The sequence below is a fragment of the Geotrypetes seraphini genome, chromosome 17 (assembly GCF_902459505.1).
Source record: "Geotrypetes seraphini chromosome 17, aGeoSer1.1, whole genome shotgun sequence".
Taxonomy (NCBI): domain Eukaryota; kingdom Metazoa; phylum Chordata; class Amphibia; order Gymnophiona; family Dermophiidae; genus Geotrypetes; species Geotrypetes seraphini.
In genome coordinates, this window is record NC_047100.1 from 15247746 (window position 1) to 15262731 (window position 14986).

Genomic DNA, 14986 nt, shown 5'->3' on the forward strand with positions numbered 1-14986 from the left:
ATTTCCCCTGTAACTTCACGTGCCCTAGTCTTTGTAATTTTTGACGGAGTGAAAAATCGATCCACTTGTACCTGTTCTACTCCACTCAGGATTTTGTAGTCTTCAATCATATCTCCCCTCAGCCGTCTCTTTTCCATGATGAAGAGTCTTTCCTCATAAAGGACACATGTTTAAAGTTCAAGAAATTATCATGTAAGCCTATTTTCTAAAGGTGATATAGGAAGATCTTAGAATTGGCCAAAAAGCACACATTGAAATGCACAAGTTTACACAAGTTCCTAAGTTGGTGGAAATTTGTCCATGTGCTCTATGTATGTACCCTTGTATTTTATAAAATGTGAGTGTACACTGAAACTTCACCTACACTCCACTCATGCTATGCCCCCAGGAATGCTTTTGTGCAGCCTTGTAGGTGTGTCTACTTGTGTGTGTGTGTATGCAATTTTTACAAAGGCCTTTTCCATGAGTAAACCCACCTTTACGTGTGGATAAACCTTTTATACAATTAACTCCCATATTGTATACCAGTAGAAGCTACATTTGAATGCCTATTTTTATGTATGTGTGCACTGGGGTATTTTTGTACACATTCCATTAAAAGACTAAGGGCCACATTCAATATACGTTATCCCCAAAATTGCTGACTAGAACAGTGCTTAGTGCGATTCTATAAAAGGTTCCACGCACTTTAAAGAATCATAATAATCGTCAGTGTATTGCCTAGATTTTAGACACACCCATTTAGATCAGGGAAAACCAGGCCTGAATACTTGTGCACGCATCGGGCAGATTCTATAACAGTGCACATAAATTTTAGAAATGCCGATGATCTGCCCATGCTCTCCCCCTGGCCATGCTCCCTTTTCAGATTTGCGGGCTAGAACTGGCACACAGCAATTTATAGAATATGCTGACCAAGTTGTGTGCGTAACTTTTAATTAGTGCAAATAGCATCAATTATGAGGTGTTCATTGCCAATTATTTGCACTAATTAGGCTTATTAATTAAGTTGTGCATGTAAATTGTCTGTGCGCACTGATTTGCATGCAGAAGATAAGGTACCATGTACAGAATTTGGTTAAGTGGCTTCTAAGGGCTAGTTTCACTAAGCAAACCAATCGTGTACCGATCGGTTTGCGACCCTGACCCAATTCACTAACCTTCTGGCCGATCCTGTCCGCACCCGATCCGATCATGCAAATGAGGGAAATGGCACGCAAATCTAGGAACACAGCGATTCACCAACATTTTTCAGGCACACCGACTGGGCTGGCTGATCCAAAACCAAGCGATTGATGAGGACCAGTCGCTCTCTCCTGCGCTGAAATACCAGCCCTGCCACCCAGAAAAAAAACCTACTCTCTGCCACCCTGCCTGCCTCGTGTGTTTAAGCAGCAAGCCTGATTCTCTGTGGGAAAAAGTGCCGCCCCGATTCTCCTGCTCTCTGCCGCCCTTCCTCACAGTGCAGCCCCGCTTTAAAACCACGGGCTCGCACTGCGGGGAAGGGCAGGTTTCGTGTTCTGGCTAAGGCACCTGTATGGGTCTGCTCTTTGCTGGCCCAGCCTTGCATCCAAGTTGCCTTGCCCTATCTTCTTTCCTTTTGTCCTGGATCTAGCCTCCTCGATCCCCCCTCTCCCTCACACACTTGTGCTGAGAGACAACGCATTCGCGGACCATCTACAGGAAAATAAGATAGTCCACGCATGTCCCCCGATCGCTCTGCAGTGATCCATTCAGTGACTGTGGGGCGTGCTTCCAATTGCATTAATTTGCATGAGGATGCTTGCTGAATCGATCGCCCAAGAAGACTCGGCCACGGATCAGCCATGGATTGCCCAGCAAAGGTAGGCTTTGTGAATCTAGCCCTAAGTCACTCACAGCCATAGGCTGAATTAACCCTGCATATTCAATGATAGGGCATGCATGGCTCTTGGCAGTGAATATCTGTATACAGTATGTGCACTGATATTCAGACTGGTGCCTAGTTAACTTGGCATGTAAAGTTAGGAAAGCCAGCTCAGTGGGGGTTTAACTAGGCAGACACCTCTCCTGCTCGGTGAAACCCCTTTTGAATATCGGACCCTACAATTCAAGAAATATACTTCTGATCGGTTCATTCTTTAGTAATCTCTTGTCTGGATTATTGCAATTCTCTCCTACATGGCCCAATCACAATATCAGTTTAGAAGGCCTCGGGTTATTCAAAATGCTGCAGAATGCTAGGAGCAAGGAAATGGACATAGAAGCAGAGGTGTAGCTAGATGGGGTGCAAGGAGAGCAGCCACTCCTCCAAACGGATTTTGAATTAAATGACTCCTCTACAGATCTACCCTTCAGCTTTATACAGAAGCTCCTCCTGACATCAGACCCTGTGTGGAAACACTATTCAGGCAGCATACTTTATTTTCACTCCCTTTTCCTAAACCATGCTAGTGTTTTTTTAACGCTGGGAGCGGTGCTGCATGCTCAGTGCTGCTCCCGATGCTCATGGAGTTCCTATGAGCGTTGGGAGCTGCACGCAGCGCGGCTCCCGTCATTAAAAACCCCTAGCGCGGTTTAGTAAGAGGGGGCATTAGTGTTTACTACCTGAATACAGATTTAATATGGTGGCATTTACCGCCTCGTTTACTAAAGCATAGCGCGGGTTTTAGTAACTGCTCCGACACTCATAGAATTCCAATGAGGCTCGGAGCAGTTACTGCCAGCGCTAAAATCAGTGCTATGCGTTAGTAAATGAGGGGGTTAGTGTGCTAATTATTTGCAGTTGCTACAATTAAAAAAACAAACAAACTCAAAAAGCCTTATTTTACTGATGTTAAATATGGACTTAGCACATGGGAAAGTACCAGGTGAAATGCAGTAAGCTGAATTTTTAACGCTTTTTAGTAAAAGGGCTCTTTTATCAGTTTTGGCTTGTTAAATTCCCAAATTCTTAAAAAAGTTCATGTAAATCCCTGTTGACAGCCATACGATTTAGTAATCTGGATTTTGGGACTGCACATACTCTCCAGGACATGAGTTTATCGTGCTCTGGTAGTTTTCTCAACTCTTTTTGCTAGACTCAGTAACATACTGATGCCAAAGTACTTTGCCTTCTTTACAGGAGGGATTAACTGTACAAGTCAATGATGATAATACATAATAAATCCAGTTTAAAATTCATTAGTCTGGAGGCTCAAATTACACTTAACAAAGTTGTATACCAGAATAAGTTAAAATACTTTTGAAAATTTATAACAAAATTATTGCAGGCACAACATTGCTTTTTTGGTACTAAAAGACTCCTGAAGCAACTTTAAACAAGCTGTAAAGTACAAGGGGAAGCTGAAAAGTTCTCAGCCCAAGAAGAGAATGATGTGCAGCCCTGAAACCTACAAGTTTTTCCACACTTTTCTTGTCACTTTTCATTTCAATGATATGAAATGAAACAAAAAGTGTCAAGAAAAGTGTGGAATAACTTGTAGGTTTCATGGCTCCACATCATTCCCTTCTTGGTTGGGCTGAGAACTTTTCAGCAGTCCCTCCTATTGTGATGTCATAATGCCTCATTCCACCAATGCCTAAGAGCCAACTTCATCTATGATGTCACAATGGCTTGGTTTCCCTATACTTGTGCCCATCTACTAGATGCATTTGCCTCACTGAAACAATAAGTGCCATGTGAAATAACTTGTAAGTTTCATGGCTCCACATCATTTTCTTCTTGGTTGGTCTGAGAACTTTTCAGCAGTCCCTCCCATTGTGATGTCATAAGGCCTCATTCCACCAATGATTTCACAATGGCTTGGTTTCTCTATACTTGTGCCCATTTACTAGATGTATTTGCCTCCCTGAAACAAAAAGTGTCAAGAAAAGTGTGGAATAACTTGTAAGTTTCATGGCACCACACCTTTCTCTTCTTGGTTCGGTTGAAAACTTTTCAGTGGCCCCTCGTACATGCTAGTAAGTACTGTACAGACATGTTTTTCTTGTATACTATAGCCAAGGACTATTCCCACTTTCCCCTTCAGGTAATAATAATAATAATAATAATTTATTTCTTATATACCGCCAAAGCCGTAGAAGTTCGAGGCGGTTTACAATAAAGAAGGCTGGACACACAGCGAAAATTGGTACAATCAGCGAAAGAAGATACAATTGAGAGGGCTGGACAATCAGCGCATATAATATAATATAAAAAGGACTAGACAGTCAGCGGATATTGGTACAGTCAGCGAATGGAGATGCAATTAAAGGGAAACAGGATGCAGGTACAATATAATATAGGGGCCATATGTAAGGGTGAGTAGGGAACGGGGGGCTAAGAGTTCTTGGGAACAAGGGGACGGGCATAGGGGAATTAGGCTATAAATCGGTTAAATAGGTTAGTTTTTAATAATTTCCTGAAGTTTAGGTAGGATGAGGAGTGCAAGATAATATTGCCCAGCCAATCGCTAAGTTGACCTGCTTGGAAGGCAAGAGTTCTATTCTGGAATCTTTTGTAGAGGCAGCCCTTTAGAGATGGGTGGCTGAAAAGATGGGTTTTACGTGTGAGTCTGGAAGGGCGGTCTAGGATAAAATGGGGAACCAAGTATAAGGGGGCCGAACCAAGGATGGATTTGAAACATAGACAGGCAAACTTGAACTGTACTCTTGCTTCCAAGGGTAGCCAGTGGAGTTTTTGGTAGTAAGGGGTTAAGTGCTCCCATTTTTTTAGCCCATATATCAGCCGTATTGCCGAATTTTGGATGATTCGGAGTCTTTGGATGGTTTTTTTGAAAGACTCCAGATAGATGATATTACAGTAGTTGAATATGCTTAGAATGGAGGATTGCACCAGTAGGCGGAATGAGGTAGCGTTGAAGTATTTTCGGATGGTTCTTAATTTCCATAAGGTGGAGAAGCCTTTCCTGACCAGTAGATCGGTGTGTGCTTCAAGGGTAAAGTTGCGATCTAGGGTCACTCCCAGAATTTTTATGGAATCTGTGATAGGAAAGACTTGATCATTCAAGGAGATTGATGAATCTTTGATTTTGTCATTCGGACTCGCCAGGAAGAATTTGGTTTTATCTGTATTGAGTTTCAATTTGAAGTCTGACATCCATAGTTCGATTTGCTTTAAGATAGATGCAAGGTGATTTTTTTTGTCTCGGGAGTTAGGTTAGTTAGGGGGAAAACTATGGTGATGTTGTCAGCGTAGATGTAAAATTTGATTTTCAGACTTTGCAATAGGTTACCTAGAGCGGCCAGGTATATGTTGAATAGTGTGGTACTCCACATGCGTTTGCCCAGCTGAAGGACTTGGTATGTCACTGAAAACTTGGTATGATCGTTTACTTAGAAAACCCTGAAACCATTTTAACACGTTACCTGAGAGGCCGATTGGACTCCAGACAGTCCAAAAGAATGGCATGATCAACTAAGTCGAAGACACTACTGAAATCGAGTTGCAAGACTAGAGCACTTGATCTCAGTAGTGCCTTCGACTCTCTTATCCATCCCCTAAATCCCTCTTTTAATCACGGCATTTTCCCACTCCTTCCTCCTATTTCCTCTTGTTTCCTCTAGCACCATCTACCTGTTCCCCTCCATTAAGCATACTCCCTTCTTTCTCCCTTACTCCCTCTCTAGCTCCCTTGTTGTCCTTCCTAGCACTGTCTTCACATACTTCCCTCCTCTCTCAGGTGTCAGCCACAGTAGCTTCTTGGACTGTTCTGGGCCACATTCTCAGTCCCCCAATATTAGCAGCAGTTTGAGAGGAAAAGGGTCAATATTCCTTTTAAGGTGCATGCAATTCCCACTTTCTTAGCACCAAATGTTGTGCACTAATCCAGTGGTTTCAATTTATGAGGTAGGCAGGTTCTGTGAGGTCCCCAAGATGATCAAAACCACAGGACTGATACATCATCCCCAGGGGTAAGAATGTGAGTGATTACCTCCTGAACAGCCCAGTAGGAGCATTTAGGAGGACAAGGTATGTCAGCACACTCTCATCCCTCTCACTCACTCACTACACTGGCTCTCCTTTCACAACCTGCCAGGCAGGTTTTGTATCTCTCTTTACCAACAGGAGCTGGGAACTCCTGGGTCCTTGTGCATGGCAGCCTGGGTCTCCCTCTTCAGGTTTTAGTTTCAGAAGCATATACGCTTTGAGCATGTGTCTGAAATCATGCATACTAGCAGACCCTCAATAAAAGGAATGATTGTTGGACCAAAATGCATCTACAAAGATGAAATTTGTTAAAAAAAATAAAAGTATTCAACCTTAACAGAAGTACTAGACAATGTAATTAAACATTTTTTAGCTTTTTTAGTCACTGAAGACTGAGTAAACATGTTTCTCTTTTAACCTAGTTACAAGGTCCTAGTACATAAAAATAACCAACAAAGCCCAAAAAAGTTTATGAATACTGAAATTTGCATAACTAAGGGCTAGATTCACTAAGGACACCGATCATTTCCCGACCAATTTGCGACCCTGATCCGATTCACTAACCTTACTCCCGATCTGATCCACGCATGCAAATGAGGGGGAATGGCATCCAAATGTAGGAAGGCAGCGATTCACTAACCAAAATCAGGAACACCAACTGGGCTGGCCAATCAACAAAGAAGAGACTGCTGGGGACCAGTTGCTCACATCCTTTCCGACTGCCCTGCTCTTTGGCCCAACTCTCCTGCTTTTGCCGCCCCGCTCTCTGCCCCGACTCTCCTGCTTGCCGCCCTGCTCTCTGCTCCGACACTCTTGCTTGCTGCCCTGCTCTCTGACCCAACTCTCCTGCTCTTGCCACCCCAACTCCGTGTTAAGTTCCAGAACACGCCACAAGCAGCCCCACTTTAAAACCGCAGGTTAAAACCATGGAGTCAGGGCGGCAAGAGCTGAAGATTCGGGGCAGAGACCAGGGTGGCAAGAGCTGGAGAGTCGGGGCAGAGAGCAGGGCGACAAGAGCTGGAGAGTTGGGGTAAAGAGCAGGACGGCAAGTAGGAGAGTCGGCAAGGCAAAGCATTCCATAGTTCTACGCCAGCCACAGATATCATTGATGCTCCATTCCTAGTTAAACCCGTTGTGACCCACGAACGTGTAATAAAAAGTTGCTAGTTTGGGCAGGAGATGAAGGTGTAAATATCTCCTGCCCAAACTGGCACCTTGCCATCACCTGCCATCACCTGCATAACACCCTTAAGCAAGCCATCAATGAAAATGTCCTCCCCAAGAAGCTTTCCCTCCTAATCCATACAACCCCAATTAGAAAGCCTCCTTCACAAAAATATTCCCTCAATAGGCTGCCCCCTCTAACACTAATTCCCACTCAGCAGTAGCAATCAGACTTTGGAGCCTGCCCCTTCCCCCCACACCACAGATGCAGATCTGACATCTTCCCCCAACACCCTAGGCAACCCCAAGCCCCCAGCACCTATCCTCAGGCCTACCTAGAGATTTGCTTGGTGATCTAGGGTTGCAAGACATGCCCAGTCCCATTTTTCTGATTCTGGCAGAGGAAACTGCATCCATCCCTAATGTTAGTCCCACAAGACTACCACTAGAGGTCAATGCTCCATATAAGGGCACAAATGTTGCAGCAAAATTCTGAGCTAAGGAGCAGCTGTGATGCAATATCAAGCAAGGCAGCTCATTAACTCAGAGCTCATTATTCGACAAATGATACCCTTATCACTGCAAAAACATCTTCATAAACTTGTTCCCACCAAAAATGAAAATTATACCTGCAGTTATCTTTTTTCACTCGTGTTCTCCAAAAACAGTACTTCACAGCATGTTTACTTATAGCTTTTTACTTATTCATTAGTCTTCAGAAGTGCCAGTATTAGCCAATTGATTTGAGTGGCTAATACTGGCACTTCTGAAGACCAATGAATAAGTAAAAAGCTATAAGTAAATATGCTATGATGTACTGTTTTTGGAGAACACGAGTGATAGTATAACAGTACAAAGGATTGCTGCACACATTACTTATTTTGTTATCTTTTTTCAGCCATCTTGGCAGATTCAGGTTTAAATACAGATATTCTAGCCAGCTCATTTGTGTGGGTAGCAAACTGTGTGAACAGAGCTGCTAACCTGTGGGTTAGTACACTAGTACTTATGTCTCACAAATAAGACACCGCCTTCCTCTGATTTCTTAATCAAGGTCTTTTATGAATGAAATTATCTGCAGCATCATCTAATCTTCAGTGGCACAATAGCTTTTCATGTTTCTATCACCTCAATCCAAGAAAAAATGACTTTATCTGATCATTCATACAATTTGGTTGGCATCGGTATTTCAAACAAGTCTCATGACAGCTCAGCGGCTACAAGTCTACCAGCCAAGTTCTTAATTCCAAATGAATTACAGATTAGTATGTACATACCAAAACTTTCAACGTGTCTTCAGATTTAAGTATTCTAAGACAAAGCTAACAACTGGTAAGGAGAAATGGATTTGCAAGCAAAGCTGAATGGAAAAAAAACCTTTGGATAACTTTCCTGTAAAGATAAAGATATCTTTTGTAGAATAATGTATCACAAGACTGTAATTGGTTTTTATTGTACCTGAACAGATCAGGTTTTCTATACAGAAAACATAGTACATTTAAGCATATATTCTCAAGAATATGTACTGTATTACTGTATATACTAGAATATAAACCAATGCAAATATAAACTGAGGTAATCTTTTTTTTCCTCCTGAAAATAGGTTGACTCGAGTATAAACCGAGGGTGTATATTCAAGAATAAGTACTGGTGATCAAGCAGTGAACCAGGGCAAGAACAATCCTCCTACATTCCTGTCCAATTCAGAGCCACTAAAGGAAATGGCTGCCACAAGTTCCCATGGCAACCTCACGAGTTTACTTGGTCTCGCAAGGTTGCAGTGGGAACTTGCAGCAGCCATTTCCTTTAGCGGCTCTTCACTGGGCAGGAGTGTGGGAGGATTGCTCCTGCCCCAGTTCACTGCTAGACCACCTGCGTGTGCAAGGTAGGCCTTTTCAGGTGCGGGATTGAGGGTGAAATATTCACGTGGATCAAAAACTAGTTGGCGGATAGAAAAGAGAGTGGAGGTAAATGGACAATACTTGGACTGGAAAAGCGTCACCAGTGGAGTGTCGCAAGGTTCGGTGCTTGGGCCTGTTCTCTTCAACATATTTATAAATGACCTGGAAATTGGAATGACGAGCGAGATGATTAAATTTGTAGACGATATGAAGTTATTCAGAGTAGTGAAGACGCAGAAGGATTGCGAAGATGTGCAAACAGGACATAAACATGCTCGAGAAATGGGCCGCGACATGGCAAATGAAGTTTAATGTGGATAAGTGTAAGGTGATGCATGTTGGTAACAAAAATCTTGTACACGAATACAGGATGTATGGTTCCATATTCGTAGAGAACCCCCAGGAAAGAGACTTGGGAGTACTAGTCAACAAGTCGATGAAGTTGTCCATGCAATGTGCAGCGGTGGCAAAAAGGGCAAACTGAATGCTAGGAATGATTAAGAAGGGGATCACGAACAGATTGGAGAAGGTTATCATGCCGCTGTACCGGGCCATGGTGCAACCCCACGTGAATACTGCATCCAGCACTGGTCACTGTACTTGAAGGAGGACACGGCACTACTCGAAAGGATCCAGAGAAGAGCGACTAAAATGGTTAAGGGGCTGGAGAAGTTGCTGTACATTGAGAACTTAGAGAAACTGGGCCTTTTCTCACTTGAAAAGAGGAGACAGAGGGGACATGATAGAAACATTCAAGATACTGAAGGGAATAGTAGAAGGGACTTAGTAGATAAAGACAAGTTGTTCACCCTCTCCAAGGTAGGGAGAACGAGAGGGCATTCTCTAAAGTTAAAAGGGGATAGATTCCATACAAACATAAGGAAGTTCTTTTTTACCCAGAGAGTGGTGGAAAACTGGAACGCTCTTCTGGAGGATGTTGTAGGGGAAAACACCCTCCAGGGATTCAAGACAAAGTTAGACAAGTTCCTGCTAGACCAGAAAGTACGCAGGTAAGGCTAGACTGAAGGAAAAGGGGATAGAAGGGTATAGATAGAGGATTACTATACAGGTCCTGGACCTGATGGGCCGTCACGTGAGTGGACTGCTGGGTTTGATGGACCTCTGGTTTGACCCAGCAGAGACATTACTTATGTTCTTATGCTCAGGTTCTTCTCATAGGGGCTGCTTTGGGAGCAGACAGCTGGGCACGATGCACCACTGGTCTGACCCAGCAGCGGTAATTCTTATGTTCTTATGGGAGATGGGAGGGAGGTGGGGTGGGGTGGAGCCAGCCGGGACAGGACAAGGTAAGGGTTGCCCCTGTCCTGGTTCACTGCTGGACCATCAGGGCTCATGGCAGCCAAGAGGGAGACCTATAACAGGTTTGGGAGGGGGATACACATCTGGGGATGACTCAAATATAATCCGAAATCCCATTTTTGGGATTAAAAATCTCTGTTTATATTTGAGTATATACGGCACTTATTATTGCAGTAAATCTTAATATTATTTTTGTGTATCCAAATAATTCACAGATATAAGTGCCATGGCAATGATCTGTGGGTTCCGTATGGGGTCACTTAAATAGAATACAAACTGGCCTCACAACTTTTTTTCTTGTGAAAAGTCTGGAAAATCAAACTTTTTTTTTTCTTTTATGCAAAATCATTTAACTATATTTCTATAAGGTCTAGTTAAGTTTTGTGTATGTCTTATTTTGCTTTGCATGAATTCTTGTTAATTTTATTTGAATAATATTCAAACTTAATGGGTATTTTTGCATGAGATTTTGAGAAAAAAACATCTGTGCAAAAAAAACAGTGTGTGCTATTTGGCATTTTATCATATGCTGCTATGTTTGCCATCTTGTTCGCAGGTTATTACATAGGGTTTCACAGTGCCAGACATTCTATAAATGGTGCTAAAAATTGCATGCAGAAATTTGAGCAAATGCCCAATTTCAAATTGCAATTTAATTGAACAAGCCAATTAGAGCTGATAATTGGGTGCTAATAATCAATAACATTAGCACTGGTTGACTTTCTTGAAATACACATTTTTCGTAATGAGATGAGGTTGCATTATGACAGTTTCCATCCGATTCATTTAAAATGGAGTCTACCAATTAGTCAATTTCTGAGAATTAGAAGAATTTGCTCATCTTTAGATTTTAAATACCATGCTAAACTGATGTATGATCAATTTTTGCAACGAGGATATCCAGAAGAAATTCTGAAGAGGGCATATTAGAGAGCTCATTTTGCAACTCGTGAGTTATTGTTACAATATCAAGTTAAAATACAAGATGACGGGTTATAATCAAACACGGTTCTCCAGATTCTCAGCCCACTGCATTAACTATTAGGCTACTCCGCCACTGTCCTTCAGGCTGCCTTCCTCTCAAAAACAGATAAACTGTTGGTATTAAAGAGTTACTTTAAAAAGAAGGTGTTTAGAAACATAGAAACATAGAAAGATGACGGCAGAAAAGGGCCACAGCCCATCAAGTCTGTCCATCCCATTGACCCACCCCATTGAGTCTGAGTGCTAGTGACCTAGTTCCTTAGCTCGACCCTCATAGGGATCCCACATGGATGTCCCATTTATTCTTAAAGTCGAGCACGCTGGTGGCCTTGATCACCTGCACCGGAAGTTTGTTCCAGTGATCTACCACCCTTTCCGTGAAGAAATACTTCCTGGTGTCACCACTAAATTTCCCCCCTCTGAGTTTGAGCGGGTGCCCCCTTGTGACTGAGGGTCCCTTGGGAAAGAATATGTCGTTTTCCACTTCAACACGACCTGTGACATACTTAAACGTCTCAATCATGTCACCCCTCTCTCTGCGCTCCTCCAGGGTATAGAACTGCAGTTTGCCCAGTCTTTCTTCATATGAGAGACCCTTGAGTCCGGCAACCATCCTAGTGGCCATCTGCTGGACCGACTCAGCTCGAAGCACATCTTTCCGGTAATGTGGCCTCCAGAATTGCACACAGTATTCCAGATGAGGTCTCACCAAGGTTCTGTAGAGTGGCATAATGACTTCAGGTTTGCGGCTAACGAAGCTTCTATTGATACATCCCATCATTTGCCTTGCCTTAGATGAGGCCTTCTCTACTTGTTTGGCAGCCTTCATGTCTGCACTGATGATTACCCCCAAGTCCAGTTCCTCTGAAGTCCTAGCTAGCGTTTCTCCATTCAAGGAGTATGTTCTGCATGGATTTCCGCTGCTGAGATGCATGACCTTACATTTTTTAGCGTTGAAGCCCAGCTGCCATGTCGAGGACCAGTTTTCCAATGTGATCAGATCCTGCGTCATACTGTCCTTGAGGTTGCTTTCACTTACTATGTTACACAGTTTGGCGTCGTCAGCAAACAGCGATACTTTACCCTGAAGCCCCTGGGTCAAGTCCCTTATGAATATGTTGAAAAGGGATGGTCCCAGGACTGAGCCCTGCGGCACTCCGCTAGTCACATCCGAAGTCTCAGAGAGGGTGCCGTTGACCACCACCCTCTGAAGTCTTCTACTCAGCCAATCATTGACCCATGCAGTTAGTTTCTCACCCAACCCCATCGATTTCATCTTGTTTAATAGTCTACGGTGTGGGACACTGTCGAAAGCTTTACTGAAATCCAAGTATACTATGTCCAGAGTCTCTCCTGAGTTTAGCTTTCCTGTCACCCAATCAAAGAAGCTTATAAGATTGGATTGGCCTGACCTGCCTCTGGTGAATCCATGTTGACAGGGATCCCTTAGATTTCCTTCATCCAATATCGAGTCTAATTTACCTTTAAGTAGAGTTTCCATGAGTTTATACACTATTGATGTGAGACTCACTGGTCTGTAGTTCGCAGCCTCTGCTCTGCAACCCTTTTTGTGCAGAGGAACAACATTTGCAGTTTTCCAGTCCAGGGGGACTCTCCCTGTACTTAGGGAGAGATTGAAGAGCATGGCTAACGGTTTCGCTAGAACATCGCATAGCTCCCTGAGCACTCTTGGATGCAACTAGTCCGGTCCCATGGCTTTGTTCACCTGGAGTCCTGACAGTTCTCTGTAGACATCAGCTGGTGTGAACTCAAAATTCTGAAATGGGTCTTCCTTGCTTTGCTTTGCTTCCAGCTGTGGCCCGTTCCCTGGTGCCTCGCAGGTAAAGACTGAGCAGAAGTAATCATTCAGTAGTTTGGCTTTTTCAGAATCTGTTTCCACATAATTCCCGTCTGGCGTTCTAAGGCGTACTATCTCGTTTGCGTTCTTTTTCCTGTCGCTAATGTACCTGAAGAATGATTTGTCCCCTTTCTTGATGTTCTTCGCTAGAGTTTCTTCCATTCGAAGTTTGGCCTCCCTGACTGCTGTTTTGACCGCTGCAGACTTTGTTTGTTTGTTTTATTTATACCCCACCCTTATCTAGGGTGAGTTACAAACTCGCATACAAAATTGTAAAATTACATGCAACCGACAAGTCGAATCAACGACAAACATACCTACAGAACAGGAAAAACAATCCAGACAATAAAATACATCAGTGACCAGCACCCTACTATCATCAATCTCTACTCTTCCCCATTCATTCAATCTCAGACGCTGTATTTCATCTGACAAAACAGATGCTTTTTAAGTTATCTCTTGAAATTCTGTATATTCTGCTGTTGGTGAATATACTCAGGGAGGTTATTCCATTCCCTGGGCCCAATAGAATGGAAAATACTATCTCTTGCAGATGGAATTTGCAGATCAAAGTGTTCTGCGGACCGAAGCAAGCAAGGCGGAGCACGTGGCAGGATACTCTGGAGGAGACGTTTGGGAGCCAAATTATGTAGGCACATGTAAACGATTAACAATACCTTATAACGAATCCTATCCCTCAACTTCAACCAATACAAACTTACATTATATTCTGTCACGTGTTCTCATCTTCCTAATCTAAACAGAGATCTGACCACTGAATTTTGGGCAATCTAGAGCACACACAAAGCCGACCCCAACACTCCCAGGAGCACCAAACTACAATAATCGAGAGCTGAGAGAACAACTGTCTGCAACACTGTCTTTAAACAAATGTGCTGCCAAACTGGGCCTGAGTCCATTCACCAAACGAAGTTGAAAACACACCTTCCGAACAACTGCCAGCACCTGCCCTTTAAATGTGAGCCCCGACTCCACAAGAACACCTAAATATTTCACCTCCTGCACAACCGGCACTATTTCTCCCAGCAACTCAAATGCTTCTGGGACATCAGGACCTAGTGACCTTTGTGGGCAGAAAATCTTTTTTTTTATTTCCTGATATGTTACGAGTTACAGAAATGAGAAAAAAAAGGCTTTCCTTGCCTTGAAGACAAATGCATTTGTGAAGTTTCCATGTAAATACTATCAGCACAATATGTATATTTATTACAATCTTGTTCAATTGGAGACATTTTTCTCTGAGAAGGGAACTTATCAACTTGGGTTACTGTCAGTTAAAATGACTGTTAAGGCAAAACTTCCAAATTTCACTCAACAGCTACCTTAAAAAACCAAATATCAGAGAAAAATATGCATTTCCTTTTTTTCCTATTTTTCACTCGTTCTTTGGAAACCATTTTCAAGTCTTTAGCAGGTTTAGCAACTTCTGATAACTGTCTTTGTCTAATCTGCTTCACAGAAAACTACACACAGCATGGTGATAAAACCAAGATGGCACTGGAGTTAAATGCATGTGTGTGAGTCCTGGACACGAAGCATAGGTTAGATCAGGGGCAGGCAATTCCAGTCTTCGAGAGCTGGAGCCAGGTCAGGTTTTCAGGATATCCACAATAAATATACATGAGATAGATTTGCATCTCAAGGAGGCAGTGCATGCAATTCCATCTCATACATATTCATTGTGGATATCCTGAAAACCTGACCTGCCTGTGGCTCTCGAGGACCGGAATTTCCTACCCCTGGACTAGCTCTGGTGTGCATTCCCTGCAGATGTTTCAGATGGTACTGGAGAGATTCAGTTGATATCGGAAGGATGTATGAATGGAA

General features: G+C 43.0%; 1 protein-coding gene across 8 annotated transcripts in view; it reads right to left on the reverse strand.

Annotated features, from left to right (window-relative positions):
• Positions 1-14986, reverse strand: part of ERC2 (ELKS/RAB6-interacting/CAST family member 2) — a 779911-nt gene that overhangs the window by 321046 nt on the left and 443879 nt on the right. The window lies entirely within an intron of this gene.